This window comes from Glycine max, chromosome 15, assembly GCF_000004515.6.
Source record: "Glycine max cultivar Williams 82 chromosome 15, Glycine_max_v4.0, whole genome shotgun sequence".
Taxonomy (NCBI): Eukaryota; Viridiplantae; Streptophyta; class Magnoliopsida; order Fabales; family Fabaceae; genus Glycine; species Glycine max.
Window position 1 is genome coordinate 17,890,869 of NC_038251.2, and position 21,518 is coordinate 17,912,386.

Below are 21,518 nucleotides of genomic sequence, written 5' to 3' on the forward strand. Positions count from 1 at the left end.
AAAACAAATATTAAAATATTTTGTTACTAATATTAACTTATAATTTATGAAATAATATTATTTATTTTGTATAAAAGAATTTATTATTAACAACATCTAATAATTTAGTAATAAAAGTAGTTGTTAAATTAAAAACAACATAATATATTAATATAATATGAACAATACAAATTAAAGAGAAACACAAAAAAGTAGACAATATATTAGTCATTTACTTATTTGTATGGACTGTTACTAAGATTATGTCCTTCACTTCTACATAAAGAGCATTTCTTAGGCCTATTTGGAATTGGTTTGTTCATCTCATTATGTATACAAGTAGTGGCTAACATTCTCGATGTTTGTTGTCTTTTTGAAGGATCGGAAATAAAATATGGACCTAAATATTGAGGTCATTTGTCTTCACTTCCAAGAAAATGAAAGTGATGCTGATAAACTTTGAAAATTTTTTTCAACTTCTATACAGGGTCAACAAAGTCATCATAATTTAAATTGCAAAAAGCACACATTGCAATCGCACGCGAGCAAGGAATTTGAAGTGCTTAAAATTTTCCACAATCACACGACCACTCATTCAATTTGACAATGCATGTCATTACTCATCGACCAAGTCACATATTTATAATTTCTTGAACCTCAAACTCCCATGTTTCTCAAACATACATTCGAACATAATGCGAGGTAGCAATGTGTCAATTTTTTTGCCTCATGACATATATGTCTTCAAAGTATCTATGTCTTGCCTTTATTATATTCATGATTTTCATGCCATTAGTAACAAATGAATAATTTATTTTGTTAAATGTTTCATTGACTAAGGCAGTAATATGCTAAACCCAGTGTACCTCCAGTGCATGTTTCTAGATATATGTCACAACATCATCAATCACAAACACAATATCAATCAATAGGCTTCTATGGATACATGCCTCAAGGATGTCAACAATGTTTTCAACCATTAGGGTTCTCATCATATATGCCTCAATACTCATTTCAAGTTCCTTCTACCTCAAATGTTTTTTTATGGAGTCTCACAAAGGTTTGGCATCACCTTCAACACTCTGTCATCTGCATATAATCTACCACCATCGAACTCTTGTTATCGTCCATCATTACCTACTCAAATGTGTGACCTGGGTCATGAAGATGAGGAGGAAGGTGATAATAACAACAATACCAATAATAACGATAATGATGATGATGATGATGACAATGGTGGTGATCATATTCCTCAACAACAACACACAAGTACATCTGATCATCCTAGAACAAGAGGAGGTAGAAGTCGTAGAACAAGAGGACAACAATCACATACAAATCCAGTGCAACAAGATGAGAGAATCCGACGCATATCTAGAAGAACTCGTTATGGGACATCATCTCATTATTAATTTTTTTTTGTTAAAAACACATAATTTTCATTTAAATGTCTAGGACTTTTAAATTAAAGTGTTTTAAAATTTTAGTTTCTTAAAATTTAAGTATTTTGTATAATTTATTACATTTACAAAACAAAATCAAATTCAATAACATTATTAAAAAAAATTATATAAATTTTAAATATACAAAATATGTTAAATAAAAAATATTCAAAAAATATATACAATATTTTAAATAAAAAAATACTAAAAATGTATACAACATATTAAATAAAACTATATAAAAATATATACAAGATATTAAATAAAATTAATAACAAGTAAAATTAAAAATATTTATTTAATAATTAAATAAATAAAATTATTTATAATTTTTATTAAATTGAAAGCAAAACAAAAGAAAATACAAGTAAATAAAAAACCTAAAACAAAAAAATTTACACGTAAAATAACAAAAAATTACAACTTCGAAGTTGTAAAATATATAAAAAAAAATTACGATTTCAAAGTGGTAAAATAAAAAAAAAACATATATGAATTTGAAGTCGTAAATAAATAAAAAATTAAACTAAAGTCGTAAAAACTCTTACGACTTCAGTTAACAAAAAATTAATAAGTCGTAACAGATGTTACGACTTCTTGGTAAGATCTGTTGAAGTTGTAACATCTGTTATGATTTACCTTATTTTCGATAATAATTTAAAATCAACACCCATATGGACAAAGCGGTAAAAAAATTGCCACCATGTGGTTAAAAAAAATTCTTGAAAAATCTTCTGACAACTAATATGATTAAATTGATTAAGATCTTTTTATTACAATTGTGCATGAACATCATTTCCCCTAACAACATTTTTCTTGAAAAATCTAGTGACAATTTATTATTTTGCCGCTGAAGCTCTCTTTTATCACTTTTTCCTCATTTCTTCACCATTCCTCCTCATTTGTCCCATTATTCTTATAACTGTTAGCAGTTTCTCATGTCAACGAAGGGCTAACTTCTTTGTAGTTGGGGATTTGGTGTACTAGCAACTCTCATGTAATCAATCACTCTTATTATCTATTTAATGAAATTTAGTGCTAATATCATTTCTTTATTCTTTATGTTTGTTTATGGCTTAATCAAACATTTCTATGTGCTTTTTTATTGTCGTTGAGAAATTCCTTGAATACTTTGATTTGGGAAATATATCTAATGAATGTCTCATCTAGGAATAGAGTAATGTTTATTAGTTTCATAATGATCCTCACTCCTTAACAAATCATTTAACTATACTAGTTGAGAGATTAGGAGTGAAGTTAAGTGATTTAGCTTCTCTCACTTGAAAAATAAAGGTTAAAAAATACTTTAGAAGGATGAGATACAATTAGGATTTTCATTAAATGGAAAAAAATCATTAGCATTTGTCTAGTATCACCAAATACCCCAACTAGTTTGTTTACTTGTTGCTTTCAGCCCTTGCATACTAGCTACTCGATTCATTGTTTGTGTGAAATCCACCATGTTTTAGCTTAGTGTTTAGAATTTATAATTTACATTTTGCACATTTTTTTAACTAAAACAATATATTATTTTTCCTAGATATTGATTTGCATGAATAGCTTGAAACAAACAAGTTCTTGTGTAGAGACGACTTTGTACTCTTTTTGCGAAAATACTACACTAATTGGTACATTTGCCAATGATGTAACACTTGTTGACTTCGAAATATCTCACCTCGATCACCTAAGGGAACCTCAAAGATATAGAACTCCCACTACTCGAACAATGTATAAGTACGAGGAGTATCTAGTCGTGGTGAGTATAAGGAGAACAAACATAATCCTTCGAACAAGGTGCATAGTAGGGCTCAGGAATATCTATATAGGTATTGAAAATTGTAGAGGTGATGCAATCCAACCCCCCAAGGGCATTGGATAAAAGACTCCAAGAAAATTGGGACAGAGATGCAGGAGAAGGCCCTAGGGTTCTCATGAGCCTTAGGATAGATTTTGGGCCCTAGGATTCTCATGAGCCATGTTCGCAATCTCTTTGGTAATCGATTACAGGAACCTAGTAATCGATTACCAATTCAAAAAAGATATTATTTTTGAACTGATTTAGCATTGATAAAAGAATTTTGATAGTAAAGATTTTGAGACTAAACTATAGCAATCAAATTGAGATTCTTTTAACAAATTGACTAAGTTCTTATCTTAGATTTTCTTGATCTTGTTTGTTGACTTGATTCAATTTGTGCTCATCAAGTAAATACTTTGGCATCATCAAAACCTGCATTATATACATTCACAAGGGGGAGGTGAGCATTTCCTTGCTACACCTCATTGTCACATCATATAGTCACACTTTGTGCATGTCCTTCATGCTTTACATGTCTCATGACACCTAAGCACACTTAGTGGAGAATCTTGGACTTGATCTTGGATTAGTGGGCTAAACCATAGCTAAAATTCACTAATCATAATTAGTGAAATTTTGGCTCCACAAATTCAAATTCAAGTGAAATTTGAATAGAAATTCAAATTTCCCTCCAGTTTTGTGTGAAAGTTAGGCTATAAATAGAGGCCTTGTGTGTGCATTTTTTAAACTTTAATCATTTGAGAAATTAGACTTCAAAGTTCATACCTCATTTGAGGCATAAATTTCGTGCCCCCCTCTCTCCCTCTCTATCCACTCATCTTCTCCTACCTTCAAGCTCTTATCCATGGCTTCCTATGGCGGTGAGCTTGTTCTTGACTCATCTTCTCCTTGAAGCGGCATCTCTAATCACCTTTCCTCCTTCTCCATTCTGCTGCCATTGATCTGTAAGAAGTAAAGGACTCCATTGATGAAGAAAATCCAAGGCCTACAAGCTCTACATGGAGCTACATCATGTGGTATCAAGAGCATCTTCATCTAGGTGATGTTTTTTTGCTTCCTCTATCTTTTGTTTAGTTATTTCACTTTAATTCCTTGTTCTTCATCATCTTCTCCATGTATCTCCTCCATTGTCTTGTGGTTTGGTTTTATTTAGAGTAGATTCAAAAAAATGAACCGATTAAATCTTGATCTACACTTGTTCTTAAATTTCTATGGTTTAAATTTTATAGATCTACTCTTGAATTATGTTTTTGTGTTGATTTGAAGTTCTATCTTTTTTCAGTCATAATCTTCTTGTGCTGAACCTTTAGATCTCAATTTTCTTGCAAAATATTGATTAGAAAAGAAAACAAAAAAATCTAAGTATAAATCACTTCATTCATGATGTCTTAGAGTCATGTTTAGTCATAATAATTGTCACATTATGTTCTAAGTTTGTGTTGAATTTTGATTTTATTGATTGAATTCTAGATACATTTGTTCATGTATTCTTGCAATTCTTAGCCTATCATTTGAATTTTGAGTCTAATTCATGCATGTTATTTAGTTCATAACATGTTCTAAATCAATTCCTGGAAGTAGTCTTGTTGAACTTCTTTTTTTGATTTGTAAGTTTCCTATATGATGCCTATGAAGAAATTGAGTTGTGGTGTTGAGTTGTGGCTGAATTTGTGAATCAAAATAAGTTTTAATCTCTCTTTAATTGTGTTATCCAATACAATTGAGCATAAACAAACACAAATTTTAACTATCCAAGTCTTAAGCAACATAAACACTACTCTTGATTTCTAGGTTGAAATTCTAGTTGTTGTCAATTTTGTCGCAGTGTCTTCTTAACTCCACTATGGCTTGAATACTTCAAGTTTTGAGCTGAAATTTTAAATCGATAAAATAGACATCCAGTTGAAAACAATGGAAAAATAATGAGCCAAAACTAAAAATAAATGAACAAGAAAAGGTGATAAAGATTAACGTCAAAATAGACGTGCAGAACAACAACAAAAAATGTGTATGCTTGATTTGCTTGAAAATTGTTCATTATTTTGAGTTGTATTTCAAGCCTATTTGAGTTCTTGGATTTTTTCATCTTTTAGATGTGTTGCCAAATTGACATAACTAGAATTTTTCTTTGAGTCTTGTTTTTAATTTGTCAATCTAATCTAGTGTCATTCTAGGACTTCCTTTGTGTTCCACCTTGGCTTGTGGTGTTGTTCTTTTGCTTTATTTTTCCTTGAATCTCATTGAATTAATGTCATTTTAAATTTCCTTTTGGTTTAGATTTCATTTCATATTTTTTTTTCTTGCTTGTCTTGTTCTTTTTTTGTGTTTAAGTGTTGCTTACAATAAGGATTGGAAGAGGAAATTGATGCATTGCTTGAAGGAAGATTTTTTAGTCTTGGAGGTTAACCATCCTAGGAGCACCATTGGATTTGAAGCAACCAAAGCCTCACCAAATTTTGAGTGAAACACTTGAGAAAACAAACAAGCATTGAAGACAAATTTAAAGACCTTAATTGCTTTGTTAAATTTGTTGTAATAGAACAATTGAGTTCTGATTTTTTTTATTGCAATTCCTTGTATTTGGACATTCTTCAGGGGTGTATTGGGAGTCTCCAAGACACCACCCAAACCTCTATTTGTGTGTAATAGCTTAGTGTAAACCATGTAGACTAAGTGAAGAGCCAGTTGGAACCTCCAAAGGGTCATCCAAGCCTTCACATAGGAAACCGTCTAGCTTGCTTTAAATTTCCTTTATCTTATCTTAAATTTCCATTGTCAAACCGCCTAGATAGCTTGCTTTTTATCAATTAGTTTTTACCTTATCTTTCACACCTCTTTTGGTGTTTATTTTGGCTAGTTTCAACCATAGTTTATTTTACCTTCTGTTTTCAAACCCCCAACAAGAAAGAACCACAACTTAAGAACCAACATGAGTCTTCATTCTTCATCTAGTGTTAATGGTGAGGTTTCTACTCCTAAGTACCCCTTGTATAGGATATTATATGAGTTGAGATCCCTTAAATTGTGGAAAGAAAAACAAGAGAGAAAAGAAAAAGAAAAAAAAGTGGAAGAAATAAGTCAAGATGAAAGAGAGAAAATAAGAGAGGAAGAAAGAAGAAAAATAATGAAAAAAATGAAAAGAGAAAAACATGTCTCCTATAGTAGTAATGAATCTTGCAAGAGTTTAAGTGAAGAAATTAGCGACTATTATAGAGGGCGGTATAGGTCACATACTATACATCACTCCCAAAGAAGAGAAAAGGATAGAAGGCCTCAAGAGGTTAACATTAACCTCCCATATTTCCATGGAAAAGATAATATTGAGGCCTACCTAGATTGGGAAATGAAGGTTGAACAAATCTTTGTTTGCCATCATATTAGTAAAGAGAGAAAAGTTCCATTGGCTACCCTTAGCTTTCAAGGGTATGCCCTCTATTGGTGGACTTTCCTTGTTAGGAAAGAAAGACTCATGGGGATCCTCCAGTAGAGTATTGGAATGATCTTAAGAGTGCCCTTAGGAAGAGACACATTCCCTCCTACTATGAAAGGGAGTTTATGGACAAGCTCCAAAGGCTTAAACAAGGGAGCATGAGTGTTGAAGAATATAGACAACAAATGGAACTACTCCTTTTAAGAGCTAGAGTTAGGGAGGAGGAAAGAACAAGCATAGCAAGGTTCCTTAGTGGGCTTAATATGGAAGTGAATGACAAGGTTGAACTCCTTCTATATAGGGACCTAGATGAGCTAGTACAACTTTGTATAAGAGTGGAGCAACAACTTAAAAGAAAGCCTTCTTCAAAATCCTATAGCTTTTACTCTTATTCAAGGAAGGACCAAGTCCAAGGAATTTTGGGGGTTGCACCTTCAAAACCCAAGGAAGATAAAGGTAAGACCATAGAGAAATCCACCCCTAAGACTAGTTCCCAAGCAAGGACTAGCAACATTAAATGCCTCAAATATCTTGGGAGAGGTCACATTGCCTCTCAATGCTCCACAAAAAAAATCATTATTATGAGGGGTCAAGACATTTATAGTAGTGAAGAGGAGACTACTTCTTTCCCTTCCTCTAGTGGAAGTGAAGACGAAATAAGGGGTGAAGAGTATAGTGAAGAAGTCTACCCCCATGAAGAAAGTGACCTCCTAATGGTTAGAAGGCTCCTTGGAGGCCAATCTTGTGATCTATCCCGATCCCAAAGAGAAAACATCTTTCATACAAGATGCAAAATTTTAGATAAAACTTGTTCTCTCATTGTGGATAGTGGATCTTGTTGCAATTGTTGTATCACAAGATTAGTTTCGAAGTTGAACCTCACTATCATTCCCCACCCAAAACCTTATAAACTTCAATGGTTCAATGAGCAAGGGGAAATGATACTTAACCAACAAGTAAAGGTACTTTTCCCCATTGGGACATATAAGGATGAAGTTAATCGTGGGATGAGGCATGGCTTATTCTTTTAGGAAGGCCATGGAAATTTGATAGGAAGATCATTTACAATGGCCTAAATAATGAGATTACCCTCACCCATCTTGGCACTAAATTTGTGTTGCATCCTCAAACACCTTCACAAGTAGCTAAGGATCAAGTATAAATAAAACTCAAATGGGATGAGGAAAAAAATAGAAAAAGAAAAGAAGAACAACCTTTAATGGTTAAGGAGGAGTGTAAGGAGGTAAGTGTCTCCTCCAAGAGGTTAGCTAAGAAGGAAAGTCATTTTGCAATAAAGACAAACATTAAAGAAACTTCCCTTCTTAGACAACCTCCACATCTTCTCCTTTGTAAAAGAACATTTTTTAGCATTGCCATACCTCTTGAGCTTGAGGTTATTCCTCAAGTAAAGGAGTTGTTGGATAAGGCTTTGGTTTGTAAGAGCTTAAATCCTTGTGCTTTGTTCGTGCCCAAAATAGGTATTATGAGGCACCAAATCCCTATGATATGTGGTATGATGAATGTGTTGAGTGGTACAACCCTCTTTTGTAAAATCATCCATGCATTCAACATCTTCATGATTCGCATACATAGGGACTCATTAGGTTGGTTTGTTCTTATTTTTGGTTTCAATACAAACCTAGGTGCTCATATGGCACACCTTAGGTTTGTCTTACTTTTTGGTAGGAGTAATCAACATGAAAATATAGAAAAAGGTATGCTTTATTGTATTACTTTCCTTAATTATTTAAATAGTGATCAAGGGGTTCCCACGGACCCTAAAAGAATAAAGTTCATTCCTGAGTGGCCCACTCCACCAAGTATAAGGAAAATCGAGGCTTCCATGACTTAACAAACTTTTACAAAAGGTTTGTCCCATATTCTTCTATACTTGTAGCACCATTCATTGAGTTGGTGAGGAACCATGTTCCTTCATGGGAAGATGCCCAGGAAAGGTATTTTCAGACCTTACCCTACTCTAACATACCCAACACCACTAATATATATGTTTTTATTCTTTTTACAGGTGTTGAGGGAAGAAGCCCAGAGTTTCAAGAACCTCTGGATTCGAGGTCAAATCCTTTTCCAGGGGGAGGGAATGATTCAATCCTACCCCCAAGGGCATTGGATAGAAGACTCCAAGAAGATTGGGCCAGAGATGCAGGAGAAGGTCCTAGGGTAGATTTTGGGCCCATGGGCTAAGTATGAGCCCACTTATCTTTGTACATATTGGATTCTGGTTTTATTATTTTTGGGCCTTGTATTTAGGACTTCATAGTGTAGGGAGGGTACCCTAGTAATGTAGGATTTTTTAGTCCTTGTATTTTAGGGCACCTAGACTAGTTTTTGAATTATGGGTAGTTTTTTAATTTCACATGCATTAAGTGTATTATTTGATATGTGTGTTGGGAGAGAAATTTAAATGAATTAGGAGAAGCCCGATCCAATTAAATTTTGGACTAGCCTAAGAGGTGTTGAACAACTGGCCTCAATAACTTAAGAGGGGGGTGAATTAAGTCTTAAAATTTTTCGACTAAAAAATTTTAAACCCCTTTTAAATGATATATGATAGGCTCAAAATGCAGAAGGAGAAACATCAATTAAATTAATCAATGTTCTTTAAGCGCGCAAGACAAAACCAATTGCAATAAAAATAAACGAGATAAGAGAAGAGAGAATTACAAACTCGATTTATACTGGTTCAACCACTTCCCGTGCCTATGTCCAGTCCTCAAGTAACTCACTTGAGATTTTTCACTATCCTTGTAAATCCTTTACAATCTTTGAACACACCTTGGGATCCCTCACCCTTGTGTTCAAGATTCTCACACGCTAAGAGACAAATAGTCTCTTGATTACAACTGAGTTTATGAGATGTACAGAACAATTTCTCACTTTTAGAGTAGATGATACAAATTGAAGTTCCTAGAAGAAATCTAATCATTTGTAAGAGTTTGGCCAAAGTTGTTTAGAGAGATTTTGACAATTAAGTTCTCTGAGAATGCTCTCTTTTTCAAAGTAAGGAAACACATATATATAAGCCCATTAAGATTGTGTCATTATTCCACCACTTCAAATTTTCAAAAAAGCCATGTTCACAATCTCTCTGGTAATTGATTACAGGAACCTGATAATCGATTACCAGTTCAAAAAAGATATTATTTTTGAACTGATTTAACATTGATAAAAGAATTTTGATAGTAAAGATTTTGAGGCCAAACTATAGCAATCAAATTGAGATTCCTTTAGCAAATTGACTAAGTTCTTATCTTTGATTTTCTTGATCTTGTTTGTTGACTTGGTTCAATCTATACTCATCAAGTAAATACTTTGGCATCATCAAAACATGCATGATTTACATTTACATTCTCCTCCTTTTTTATGATGACAACCATCTTTAGGTAAGGAGTAAAAAAAGATATAACTCCCCCTTGATTTTTCAATGATTGAAAGTTGAAAAATTTATAAAAAAAAAAAACTTTTTCAATACTTTGGATAGAAAAATGGAGAGTGAATAGGCATTTTGGTCCTTGACTTTGCACTCATTTTGCAAATTAGTCCTTATCTTTTTGAAATGTATAAAATAGTCCCTATCATTACATTCGTTATGCAAATAATTCCCTACTGTTAAAATCCAATTTCATTGTTAGTCATATGTCTGTGTGGCAAGTCTTAGTCCATGTAAGCAAACCCATGTGGCAAGTCTTTGGACTGAATTGAAAAATTATGATAAGTTAGGATAAAAACCATTCAAAAATTAAGTAAACCCATTTTCCCCAAAACAGTTTCACTTCCTTAGACTGCGATTTCATTGGGTTTTTTCACTGTGGTCCAAGAACGTCTCTTTGCATTCCCTTCGTTGGTGATTGCCACTCTTCGCGCTTCGCTCTTGACTCTGGTTCACATTCGTTTCGTGGTTGTTTTGCGTTCGTTTTCATTTTCATTCATTTCATGGTTGTTTTGTGTTTTCGCATTTTTGTTTTTCGTTTTGGTCTGTGTATTGGTGAACCAGTTCATCATTTTGCTCTTCATTCATATAAATTGTTGTGATGTTTTGATTAAGGTTTGATGAAGAATGATTTATATTCTCTTGTATTTTTGGGGTTTTATATGTTGATGGGTTTTGATATAGCATGGATTCATTGTTACTCTATTTTATGGTCCTTTATTATTTTGATTTATGATGCTCTATTTTTATACATGACATTGCATTTTGTTGTGTGAAGTGCCTATGTTTGAGTTAGGTTTTTTATTTCCGAATATATGGCATTGTTTGTGGTTTTTGATTGTGTAGAATGGATGGCAATATAACTTTAATATTGCACCATGGAGGAAGATTCACTCCACGTGCCAGTGATGGAAAGGTTGAATATATAGGCAGAGAATTTGATGTTTGGGAGGATATATATGTAGATTACATGACCACATTTATCCTATGTGATCTGGTGCAAGCATGTAAGAAGTATAGCAGGATAGGAAATTGTTTTTGGTTGATTGATAAGGACTTAGATTTTAATCATGGGTAAAGGAGTTGTACAACAGATGGAGATATATTATACTTAGTGAAGGATGCTTTGGAAAATGAGAATGAGATAAACGTTTATTTTCATCATGAAGTAGATCCAATTCCAGAAGAAGTCCCATTGATGTTGGACTTGAAATGTCATCCAATTCCAGAAGCTAGTAATGAGGATGATTTAGATGATGTACCTGTTGCTGGCCATGAGGAAGGTAAATTTTAATTGATCTCTTCTTGGTCCAACACGGTTAACATAATTTTGAATAATTTTGGAATTTAATGTTTATAGTTGATTAATATAATTTATTTGTACTTGGTCACCATTGATGTAGATGTTGGTGGTGGAGAGAAAGGTATTAATGTGGATGTTGGTGGTGATGAAGAGAGAGATGTTGGTGGTGGTGAAGAGAAAGATGTTGGTGGTGATGAGGGGGAAAAGGTTGGTAATCCTAATGATGAAGATGACAATGATGAGGATGAGTAGTTTACAGATTTCTCTTGTATGAGGAAGGAAGTTGAAGTTGAATTTGAAACAGATGGTTATCATTCAGAGGAGCTCAAAAACCCCATTAATAGTGATGATGAAGATGAGGATGTTGACAAAGTTTATCCTCAATATAAGGAAAGTAGTCGACTTGGTGAAGAGAAGTTGGAATTAGGGATGGAGTTTGGTACTCTGGCTGAATTTAAATCTGCCTTGAGGGAGTATAGCATATTCATGGGCAGGGAGTTCAAGTGGAAGAAGAATGATAAACAGAGGGCTAGAGCAAAATGCAAGAAGGCATGTTGTGATTGGGAGATCTACTGTGCAAAGAATGAGCACAGAAACTGTTTTAAAATCAAGTCATTTAAGCATGAGCATAAATGCTGCAGAGAAATCAAGAACAAACAAGCAAATAGAGAGTGGGTGGTCAGCAAACTTGAGGCCAAACTCAAAATCCAGCCAAGCCTTAAATGTGTTGAAGCTTCGAATTATTTCAAGCAAGAGTTTGGAGTTCACATTGAAGTTACAAAGATGTGGAAAGCCATGAAAGAAGCAAAGTAACTAGTAGAAGGGAGTGAGAGGAAACAATATGCCAAAGTATTTGACTATGCACATAAGTTGTTGAGGAGCAATCCTGGGTCAACAGTTAAGATCAACACAGTGCCAAGTCCAGAAGATCCACCATAATTTCAGAGGCTATATATTTGTCTTGTTGGCTATAAAAAGGGGTTTGTTGCTGGATGTAGACCATTCATAGGTCTAGATGGATGTTTCCTAAAAAGTGCATTCGGAGGAAACTTGCTCTCTATTGTTGGGGTTGATGCCAATATCCACATCTTTGCTATTGCTTATGCTGTGGTGGACGTGGAGAACAAAGACAATTGGAAATGGTTTTTAACTTTGTTGCATGAAGATCTTGGGGATTACGTACAGAATGGGTGGAATTTCATGTCAGACATGCAAAAGGTATGACATGGTCTGATTTGCAATTATTATCATAAGTTAAGGATTTAATTGCAATTAATGACATAAGTTAAGGACTACTTTGAAATATTTACTAAACTGCTGCATTTTTTTAGGGAATTATTACAGCTTTACAGGAAGTCATGCCTGGTGCACCTCATAGATTTTGTGCCTTGCATCTTTGGAAAAATTTTACTAAGCAATGGAAAAGCAAGGAACTTAAAGGAATTGTGTGGCAATGTGCAAAGTCGACTATTGTTGCTGAGTTTGAAGGCCATATGGCGCATTTGAAGACAATCAACTGGCAAGCTTGGGAATACTTGAATAAATGGCTGAAGGAAGCATGGACAAAAGCCCATTTCAGTATAATACCCAAAGTGGACAACATATGCAAAAATACATGTGAGGTCTTCAATGCCAAGATTCTACAGTATAGGTGCAAGCCTATTCTCACCATGCTTGAAGAAATTAGATGTTACATCATGAGAACCATGGCTGCCCACAAGGTTAAACTTTCTGGAAAACCTGGACCATTACGTCCAGTTCAGTACAAAAGACTAGAAAAGGAGATTCTTTTTGCTAATCAATGGACTCCAATTTGGTGTGGTGATAACATGGGCGTGAGATATGAGGTCCATATGTGGGGGAAAAAGGTTGAGGTCAATTTAGCTGAATGGACATGCACTTGTAGAGTTTGGCAACTAACAGGTTGTGTTCTGTACAGTTTTTCTTTTTTTTCATTCGTAACTTACATGTGTGCTGATTTTACAACTTTGATGTAAGGATGCCATGCCAACATGCCATTGCAACAATAAGTCACAAAGGAGGCAAGCCTGAGGACATGTGTCATGACTGGCTATCCATAGAGGCTTATAATAAGACATATCACCATTTTATTCAACCAGTCCAAGGACCATAATATTGGGCCCAGACACAGTATGCACAACCTGTTCCACCACATAAAAAGGTTCAAAGAGGAAGGCCTAAGAAAAATAGAAGGAGAGATGCAGATGAAGACAATGTCATAGGACATAGGATAAAGAGGAAATTGCTTGACTTTACATGTGGAATGTGTGGCTAAACCAATCATAACATCAGAAGCTGCAAAAATATTGGAGTTCGTATTAGGTCAAAGAAATATGTTGCACCACCAACTTCAAATTAGGATGACGACCTACTAGCTCAAGATAAACAAGCTTTGAATGAGGCTGAAGAAGCTGCTGCTCATGTTCAAGAAGGTCCGGTGGAGATTAATTTATCTCAGCCTAATTTGTCACAAGATAGTGACATGGAGTTCATGGTAAATATTTTGATCTCCTAAGACTAACCAATTTGTTTTTATATATTACAAGTGTTATTCATGTTTGGCATTTGCATGTAGGTCCCTGCATCTATTGTTGATGTTCCACCAGTAGCAAGGTATAAGCTAAACATAACAAGACCCAAACAAAAGAACATTTCACACACTTCAACAGTAGACGCACCTGTTGTGGATGGCCCACCAACAACACCCTTATTTTACATGCCAACACCGAGGTTCACTGGAAGGAAGGCTGCTGATAAAGATCCAGTATAAAAATGAAGAAAAGTGAAGACCCATTTCTTGTTTTATTTTGTTATTAGGATGTGTAGTTGGATATGACTAATTTATATTCAGTATGTACTAGTTTATGTTGTGTACTTTGGTACTTTAAATTTGAAAGCTTGAACGATGTAAACATTATGGTACTTATCTATGAAAGCTTGAGTTATCTATTTTGGTTTATGGTGTGAAAGCTTGCCCTGCTGAACAATTGCTTGTAACTAGCATGCTTTGGTCTGTGAAATGAAATTATGGCTGAGCCATGTTGGTTCTCTGGTTTAGGAAGTGTCAAATGAAATTTGCTAGCAGTTTTCTACTCAGGTGTTGGAGCTTTTATGCAGGCTTTGGAGCAATTTCTACTATCAATTTCCTCTGCATCTATACAATTTCCATGACAATAAGGAACTATTGATATGGACTAGAACCACTGTTAAACCTTACAACAACTTGTAGACTTTGAAAAATAATCACATGATTTAATGTCTCGTTTCTTCTCTTTCTCTTATAATTTACACATTGTTTTGGAGCTAGAGCTTCATGTATTTGAACATCGAATTAAAGAGAGAACAAGGAATGACCATTACTTTTAGTGCTTTTTTTCCCCTTGATTGGTTTTTCAATTTCTCAGACATTTGCTACTTCACTAACTTCAACAAGCTATACAACTGGAATTATGTGTTTTATTACTTGAACACTTCTGATAAACGGGGTTAATGGAAAGCCAAAGGACTAGGGAACAACAACAAGAAAAATGTTGATGAAGCCAAATTAACTCAAATTTCTACTGGTTGTCAATAAAAAATGCCAACAAGCATTATAAGCAAAAAATATGGCAATTACTTTGTTGTACCACATCTGACAATAGTAGACACAACAATTAACAGTTTAATAGAATATCACTGGTCTTAATCCTAACTTAATCTTTATATTTTTTTGTCAATGCATAGTAGGCCAATGAGACACACATAATTGAAGAGGTGGCAGAAAGCCAGAAGCAATAGAAGTTGCGCTTATAACACATAAATGAATATGTTTAGATAATGATAAATAAATAAAAATAAAATTATATTTAATTGAACTGGGTTTAGGTGAATTGATTAAACTACATTTTTTCCCCTTTAATTAGCAATCATCAACGCAATTAACACCAGAGAAGTATAACCAATTATATGATATTTGATCAAGTTGAGCATCATTCTATTGTTCTACAAAGTAATTGACAGTAGATAGACTCAAATCAAATTTCAAATGAAAAACTTGAGGAACTGCAAAGTAACTGACAGTAGCAACAAAAACTTGAGGAACTTCATTCACAATATTTCTTCAGCAAAACAACACTTATAATATTAGAAGATGCTACTACAAATGCCAACACTTAAAAATGAAAAACCTAACAACACAATGTTTGTTAAATTTCTCATTTTCTTCTGCAATGCTTCAATTTGTAGGTTCAAATCAACCACTATCATTGATTCTCTTGTGACAGAAGAAGAATTAGAAACTTAGTTTTCTTCTTCAACCCATTGAAAAAATTGACAGTTATCTGGGTCTGTTTGGGGCAATGCACAAGTATAGAATAACCTTCCTGGGTTCCTCCTTGTTCTTATAGTTCGAATAATTGCACGTCTTCCATGGTGGCATTGGTGAATGGTTCTACCATAAAATGCAGAAGAACTGCCACTTGCAAACATGGAGAAATCAAGTGAAGAAGAAGAAGCAAAGGGGAGAACCTTTAGAGACGAGAGAAGCTTTAGAAACCCTAATTTGAGGAACACACACTTAAGAAGAAGGAGGGAATTCAGAGGAGATAAGTTTTATAAACCCTAATTTGAGGAAGAAGAAGCAAATGACTAGAAAATATCTGACAACTTTTAAAATTTTGCATCAAAGTCCAGTCTACGTGTCACAATCTGGGACAATTTGCCACGTTGGATAGTCTGCGTGGCATTAAAATTGCCAACAATGCACCTCACTAATGGTGTTACTTTCAAATTTAACGGCAAGGACTATTTTGCAACACTTATGCAAAGATAGGGACTATTTTTTACATTTCAAAAAGATAGGGACTAATTTGCAAAATGGGTCCAAAGTTAGGGACCAAAATGCCTATTCACTCGAAAAATGGATAATAATTTGCCTTACTATCTTAGCTATCTCTCCCCCTTTGGTAACATAAAAAATAAATCATAAGCAGAGATAAGAAAAGCAGTCAACGATTATAATAAGTAATATAGCATAGCATATCATACCATTCAGAGTACCATTCAAGCATAATAATAGTAATGTAAATGCAATTTAAACAAGTTTGAAAATATAAAGTACTAAAGTACTGAAAGAACTGAATGCAATAAGTCTGAAATTCTAATATCCTAATGTAATGGAAAGAAATCTTAGAGTGCTAATAATTATGATAACTAAGGGTAAGTCTAAGGATCGGTTGGAGGATCAAAGCAACGGCAGATAAATCCCATCTCATCCTCAAGACGAGTGATGTGAGAATCCATGGAATTAAACTATTCGCCAACAAAAGCACAAAGATCCCGAATCTTGTTGAGGACATCATTTAGTAAAGTAGAGGAGGGATCCCGAGGTGGTGGAGATGGGGTGCGTTGGTCGGGAGCATTAGCCTGGTAATCCTGTTTCCGAACCCATTGTCCATCAAGATCCTTTTTATAACCAAAAGAAGCAACTGTAGCGGCGCCTATTGCAAATGAACGTTTAATCTAGACAAATGGTTCATTAGTAAGAGGGAGCTTGAAGTGCTCCAGAAACAGAGTAACCAGATGGGAATATGGTAGAAGAGCATTTGCTCATAATGCCTTATGCATACGGTAGCGAACAAGATGTGTCCAGTCAATTTGACGGCCAGTTTGCAGTGCCCACATCAAAATTAAATCTTCCTCAAAAGCTTGAGCAAGGTTAGAAGAACGAGGAAGCAACACACAACAGAGAATACAATGCATGATACGACATTCAAAGGTAAAGGAACAAGGAAGTAAGCGACCAGTCATATCAGCATTTTCAACACAAACCATTTTACGAGCATCATGACTAGAATAAATGGGTTTCCAATCATCAACTAAGGTTCCTTCAAAAGGCACACCTTGACTGCTCAGTTTGGTTAGGGAGTAAAACAAGGATTGATCAACAACAATGGGTATTTTGTGTAAATATGACTCCATCATGAATTTCCAAGTTGTTATAAAAAACTCGAACCAATTCAGGGCAATAAGGCAATTTCAAAGTCATGAAATCCACTAATTCAGAATTTTGAAACACTTGATAGCAATCAAAGTTTTCTCCCTCTAAGAATTCAAAGTCAAGGTATTTAGGATCAAGAATGACACGATTGGAAAAAGATAAGTAATACCTCTCACATTGTATATCAGTGGAAAACAGAGTGAGAGAGCGTGGTGAAAGATGGATTGGGTGGTGCCAGAGAGTCACCGGAAGCATCGTGGCAATGATGGCCTGCAGTGGTGGTGGAGGAAGATGAGCCCTTGCGCTTCTTTGATGATTCTTCCATTTGATGAAGTTTCTAAAAATTTCAATCGGTGGGTTTTGTAGAGGATGGGAAGAGAAGAATTTTGCACTTTGTTTAATGTGATTTGGTGAAGAAATGAAGAAGATATGAGGATTGGAAGATTTTAGGATGTGGGGCACCGTTAGAGAGAGAGGAGTTGAGTTTCTGAACTTAGAGAGAGAGAGAAGTTGTATTTATAGACATGGATGACTAATTGACTAGTAATCGATTATAGCCCATTGTAATCGATTACAGGCGTTATGATGTAACTGTCTAACTGTCTGGTAATCGATTACAGGCTCTGGTAATCGATTACACCATTGTTGTTCCCTGGTAATCGATTATAGACTATGTGTAATCGATTACACACCCTAAAATCATTAAATATGCAAGGAGGAAAAGATCATAGGCAATTGTATGGACTAGGGATCTAAGTCAAATTGGTCAATATTTCCTAATTCTTTTCTAATGGTAAAGAAAATTTCTTTGGGCAGAGGTTTTGTAAAGATATCGGCCAATTGATTCTTCGTTTCAACAAACTCTAGGACACAATCACCCTTTTGAACATGATCTCTAAGGAAGTGATGCCTAATTTCAATATGTTTTGTTCTAGAGTGCAAAATAAGATTTTTGGATAGGTTGATTGCACTCGTATTGTCACAACGAATAGGAATGTGATCAAGCATTAAACCATAATCAGAGAGTTGTTGTCTCATCCATAGGATTTGTGCACAATAGCTTCCAGCAGAAATATATTTCGCTTCGGCAGTTGATAAGACAACACTATTTTGCTTTTTGCTATGCCACGATACTAGTGCGAAACCAATAAAATGGCAAGTCCCATTAGTGCTTTTTCTATCGATTTTACATCGAGCAAAGTCAGAATCAGAGTATCCTACTAAGTTATAAGAAAAATTCTTAGGATACCAAAAGCCTAGATTTATAGTGCCTAGTAAATATCTCATTATTCTTTTGACAACACTTAAGTGAGATTCTTTGGGATTGGCTTGATATCTAGCACACATGCAAACACTAAACATAATATCCGGTCTACTTGCTGATAAATAAAGAAGGGATTCGATCATACCTATATATTTCTTTATATCTACTGATTGATCATCTTCATCTTTATCCAAGTAGCAAGCAGTGCTCATAGGGGTGGTCATTTGTTTAGCATTTTCCATTCCAAACCTCTTTAACAATTCTTTGCAATATTTTGCTTAACTAGTAAAGATTCCATTTTTGGTTTTTTTTTATTTGTAGTCCAAGAAAGAAATTCAACTCACCCATCATGGACATTTCAAATTTACTTTGCATATCATTAGAGAATTCTTTACACAAGGAATCATTAGTAGCTCCAAAGATTATATCATCTACATATATTTGAACTAGGATAATATCATGCATTTTTCTTTTAATGAAAAGTGTGGTATCAACCTTTTTTAAAAGAAATTTGTTCAATCCTTCATACCAAGCTCTAGGGGCTTGTTTTTTAAACCATATAGAGCTTTCTTTAATTTAAAAACATGATTGGGCAAATCTGAATTTTCAAATCCAGGAGGTTGATCAACATACACTTCTTCTTGAATAAATCCATTTAAAAATGCACTTTTAACATCCATTTGATAAAGTTTGAAATCCATTATTGATGCTAAGGCAAGTAACATTCTAATAGCTTCTAGTCTGGCTACTAGAGCATAAGTTACTTCATAATCTATTCCTTCTTCTAGGTTATATCCTTTAGCTACTAATCTAGCCTTATTTGTAATGACTATTCCATTTTCATCCAATTTATTTTTAAATACCCATTTAGTTCCAATAATTGGATGATCATTAGGTCTATCAACTAATTATCATACTTGATTTCTTTCAAATTGATTTAATTCTTCTTGCATAGCAATAATCCAATGTTCATCAATTATGGCTTCATTTATGTTTTTAGGTTCAATTAAAGAAACAAAAGTCATGTTATTGCATGCATCTTTAAGCGAGTGTTGAGTTGTTACCCCTTTTGAGATGTCACCTATGATATTATGAAGAGGGTGATACCTTGAAGTCCTCCACTCCTTCGAAAGATCCACATTTATTTGTTTTTCTTTGGATTGAAAATCTCTACTATTTCTATCTTCTTTGTCTTTGTGGACTTTTTCATGAATATGAATATCTTCTAAAGTATCTGTAATATCACCATGTATATCCTTTCTTGGCCTAACAGAGTTAGTCTCATCAAAAGCAACATGAATTGATTCTTCAATAGTCATAGTTCTTTTATTATATATTCTAAAAGCTTTACTATTCAAAGAGTAGCCAAGAAATACCTTCATCCGACTTTGCATCAAACTTGCCCAGGTTGTCTTTTCCATTATTTAACACAAAGCATTTACATCCAAAAATATGATGGGAAATATTTGGTTTTCTCCCCTTATATAGTTCATATGGTGTTTTCTTTAAAATAGGTCTAATTAATGCTCTATTCATTATATAACATGTAGTATTAACAGCCTCGGCCCAAAAGTATTTAGGAAGATTTGTATCATTAAGCATGGTTCGTGCTAATTCTTCTAATGATCTATTTTCCTTTCAACTACTCCATTTTGTTGAGGGGTTATAGGTGCGGAAAAATTATGTTCTATTCCATTTTCATCACAAAATAATTTAAAGTTTTTATTCTCAAATTTCCCTCTATGATCACTTCTAATGGATGCAATGTGGAAATTTTTCTTATTTTGAATGATTTTGGCAAGTTTCTTAAAAGCATGAAATGCATCTCTTTTGTGAGCAAGAAATAGAGTCAATGTAAATCTAGAATAATCATCTACTATGACAAGAGCATAATAATTTCCACCAAAACTCATAGTTCTAGAAGGACCAAAGAGGTCCACGAGCAAAAGCTGTAAGGATTGAGTGGTTGAAACAACATTCTTTGATTTGAAAGAAACTCTTACTTGCTTTTCCTTTTGACATACTTCACACAGTCTATCTTTTTCAAATTTGAGTTTTTGCAAGCAAATTACTAAATCTTTTGAAATTAATTTATTTAAGTATTCCATATTTATATGAACAATTCTCCTATGTCATAACCATAATTCATCCTCTTTACTTAAAAAGCATTTAACATGATTTGAGGTTTTATCTAGATTTATCATATATACATTATTAGTTCTATATCCTACATATTTTATTTTCTTCTCATGATTACTTTCAATAAAGTAATTATGAGAATCAAATAACATCCAAAATTTTTTATCACATAATTAACTAACATTTAACAAATTATGATTATGACCATAATAAGTGACAAATTTCAGGTTGACACCACCAACTCCTACTGTTTTGGCCTAGGGAAGGTGTAATCAAAGCAGAAAACCCAAAATGTCACTTGGCACTTGGTTGACTGGCGCCCCCAGGCCTGCGCCAATCTGCCCGCGATTTGACCGCTGCACGTCGGGATCCTGTGAAATTCTGGAAACAACAAATTGGGTGGTGCTTCACTGAAGGAATGTACCAGTGTGGCACCACCTTTTACTGATAAGGCAATTGAAAAGAAAGTACATAACAGGGTGGTGTCTTCTATGGGAAGCACCATTGATTGATGTCTCTCAAATCCTATGCGATAAGAATAATCTATTTTGGTAAATATTTTTGTGACCGCCCATATTGATAATTACCTTATTCAAAAACACCCAAATTGATAAAAATCCCGTCAAATATCCATGGTTTTATTGAGCTGTGAGCAACGCGCCAAACAGCGAATGACTTTTTGGGCAAATTTCTCAA